This window comes from Triticum dicoccoides, chromosome 3A (genome assembly GCF_002162155.2).
Source record: "Triticum dicoccoides isolate Atlit2015 ecotype Zavitan chromosome 3A, WEW_v2.0, whole genome shotgun sequence".
Classification (NCBI taxonomy): domain Eukaryota; kingdom Viridiplantae; phylum Streptophyta; class Magnoliopsida; order Poales; family Poaceae; genus Triticum; species Triticum dicoccoides.
Genome location: NC_041384.1, coordinates 534,581,074 through 534,584,663, shown reverse-complemented (window position 1 = coordinate 534,584,663; position 3,590 = coordinate 534,581,074). Strand labels below are relative to the sequence as shown.

At 31.7% G+C, this 3,590-nt stretch overlaps 2 non-coding genes across 2 annotated transcripts; one reads left to right on the top strand and one right to left on the bottom strand.

Moving 5' to 3' along the window:
- The first annotated feature begins 1,526 nt into the window (after positions 1 to 1,526).
- TRNAT-UGU lies at positions 1,527 to 1,599 on the top strand. Its single transcript has one exon. It is a non-coding gene; the product is annotated as a tRNA-Thr (tRNA).
- Positions 1,600 to 2,812: 1,213 nt separating this feature from the next.
- On the bottom strand, positions 2,813 to 2,899 carry TRNAS-GGA. The gene has a single exon. It is a non-coding gene; the product is annotated as a tRNA-Ser (tRNA).
- Positions 2,900 to 3,590: the final 691 nt, after the last annotated feature.

Below are 3,590 nucleotides of genomic sequence, written 5' to 3'. Positions count from 1 at the left end.
ATAAAACTTAAAAATAGAGTGAATAACCAAGATTTCTTGCCGATACTCTAATAAAAAAAGAAATCTATTCAATGAATAGGATAAGATCCGTTGAGTTCTCTTCCCATTCCTTTGTGAAAGAGTAGAATGAGAAAGCTAATGAATCTTAAACCCATTGCATTGATAAAAAAGAAAAAAAGTGCATTGATAAAAAGAAAAAAAAGAGGATAAATAATAATAATATAGTATAGTTAGGGAATAAAAGAGGATTTGGGGATAGAGGGACTTGAACCCTCACAACTTATAAAGTCGACGGATTTTCCTTTTACGAGAAATTTCATTGTTGTCAGTATTGACATGTAGAATGGGACTCTCTCTTTGTCCTCGTACGGTTAATCCACTTTTTTAAAGATCTCGAAAACTTTGAATTTTAATTGAGAATTTGATTATTCAATATTCGATTGGAGTGGATTCACAATAATGAAAAAAAATTATGATATGAGTTTTTTATTTCATAATCATTATCATTTCTAATTTCATTTTTAAAAAAGATAAAGAACCTATATTATAATTATAATATAATATGAGTTCTGTGATTAATCGTTTGCTATGTCAGTATCTATACGTGTTTATTAAATGTATAAGGTATAAAACCCCTCTTTCTCTAATTTAGAACTAGAAGGAATTCCACTAACAACACAACGTAATTAACTCGATTCGTTAGAACAACTTCCATTGAGTCTCTGCACCTATCCTTTTCCTTTGTATTCTAGTTTGAGAACCCCTTGTTTTCTCAAAACACGGATTTGGCTCAGGATTGGCCTTTTTTAATTCCAGGGTTTCTCTGAATTTGGAAGTTACCACTTAGCAGGTTTCCATACCAAGGCTCAATACAATCAAGTCCGTAGCGTCTACCGATTTCGCCATATCCCCATTTCCCTCTTCTTTGAGACCAGGATTCCTTGTGTAATTTCATCCATCTCTTAGTTTTTTTTTTGAATCATTGAGTTCATCACTCAACGTAGTCTAGCAGTTCAGTTCGACTCTATTTGAGAGACCTCGCTTGCTTATTGCAATTCAGAATTGAATTGATTCTATCCTTGATGTATTTGCAATTCAATCCGAATCAATATATCCAAATGTTTTTATCTCCCCCACCTCCCGTCTTACTTTTTTATAGTATTCAAAATTATACTATAACGCTTGATATTTATTCTTTTTTTCTAATCAGAATTAGCAATTTTATTTACTCTGACTCTATGTTCCCCTTAGTGAAATATTAACCCTCAAATTATTAACAAATAATAAACTCTATAATGATCGAATGAAAATACCAATAAATTCTATAATTTTATTTTTTAATATCCTATAGTTAAGCATATCAAGCTAACTTTATCTTTAAGAAGTTTTAGTATTTTTTTATTTTTATAAGTATAACTTCAAATTTAGAACTAGTTAATAGCTAAGATTAATAACTAATATCTGAGATTTTACGGATTTCCTATACTGTACCTATTTCTATTTGTTACACTATTTCCGTTATGTAAGCCCACTTAGCTCAGAGGTTAGAGCATCGCATTTGTAATGCGAGGGTCATCGGTTCAAATCCGATAGTCGACTTTTTTTTTCTCTATCGATGTTCTACGAACAAGAATCTCTTTTTTTCCGAATTAAATGGAGAATCCAGGATCTTTTATGTTTTTTACCTTACAATTTTGCTAGATACAAAACAATAAAATAAATAGTATATATACAAAAAAAAGATTTTGATGAAATTCCATTTTTTGGGTACTTTAGTTGATTTTACTCTGTTTATCCTGTAGTTTAATTCAGTTTTAATTTCGATGTATTCTGTAATGTAAATACAATGAAATTAATTGTGTAAAATGAAATTTCAATAAAATAAAAAAGGAGTCTTCATGTCCCGTTATCAAGGACCTCGTTTAAAAAAATACGCCATCTGGGAGCTTTACCAGGACTCACTAGAAAAACACCTAAATCCGGAAGTAATCTTAAAAAAAATTCAATTCTGGGAAAAGGAGCAATATCGTATTCGTCTTCAAGAAAAACAGAAATTGCGTTTTCATTATGGTCTGACAGAACGACAATTACTTAGATATGTACATATCGCTGGAAAAGCAAAAAGGTCAACAGGCCAGGTTTTACTACAATGACTTGAAATGCGTTTGGATAATATCCTTTTTCGATTGGGTATGGCTTCAACCATTCCTGGGGCCCGCCAATTAGTCAACCATAGACATATTTTAGTTAATGGTCGTACAGTCAATATACCAAGTTTTCGTTACAAACCCCGAGATATTATTACTACGAAAGATAACCAAAGATCAAAAGGTCTGGTTCAAAATTATATTGCTTCATCGGACCCGGGGAAATTGCCAAAGCATTTGGCGATTGACACGTTGGAATATAAAGGACTAGTAAATAAAATCCTAGATAGGAAGTGGGTCGGTCTCAAAATAAATGAGTTGTTAGTTGTAGAATATTACTCTCGTCAGACTTGAACTTAACGAAAAAAGGAAAGGTTCATAGAATTTTCTTCCCCTTCCCCTTTCCCCGAACTAAATCGCCCTAAGACCATTACCATTAATTTGTATTTTCCCATCAACTAGCTAAAATTGATTAACCCTAGGATTAGGATCCTTTTTTCTTTTTTCCTCTATGTGTATTTTACATACCATAATAATTTGCTATAGAGAATTTCTAATTTCTATTAAATCAAAATAAGATAATATAAGATATTATATTATTGCTGGAAAAAATTGTTATTTGATTTGATACATTGTGATCCTTAACATTGATGAATTAAGAAAAACGGAAAGAGAGGGATTCGAACCCTCGGTAAACAAAAGTCTACATAGCAGTTCCAATGCTACGCCTTGAACCACTCGGCCATCTCTCCTACATAACTTATTATGGAAAATAAACTGAGTGAATAGCGAGTTTTCTTATTCCTACAGTACAGGTACAACCGCAACCACTCGGGGGTTCCATAGTTCTATTGGAAAAATTCCTTTTGATCTAAGTGGAAGGATACATGATTTTTTACTAGAAATTGCGCTCGCTATAAAATAAAAGTTTTAATTTGGGTTTTCCCGCAACTAAAGAAAAAGAAAATGGAAGAATTCTTCTTATTGCATAATAAAATAAAGAAACCTTAGAATTCCGTTTGCATAAGATACGCTACACCATACTATCGAAATCAAAAATAGGGTATGAGACAATTAATAACTTTGAAAACACGAAATAGTTGATAACATAAGTTGTTGTTTAGAAATAGGAAAGTGGAATGAAATCCAGTCTTAGTCAAATATTTCATATCTCTTCGTGTCCAAGCAGAAGGAAAAGGATACAATTTGAGCTGAGCGGAAAATCCATATCTCTCTTATCCATTTAAAGCATATGGATTTAGAGTAGAGCATATGGATCAATCTATTTATAATTATAAGAATCGAATGTGTTTGTTTTTATGTTATTTTGTGAAGGAATGAAAACAATTCTATATAGAATGGGTTGGGAATTATGCCTAGATCCCGTGTAAATGGAAATTTCATTGATAAGACCTCCTCAATTGTAGCCAATATTTTATTGCG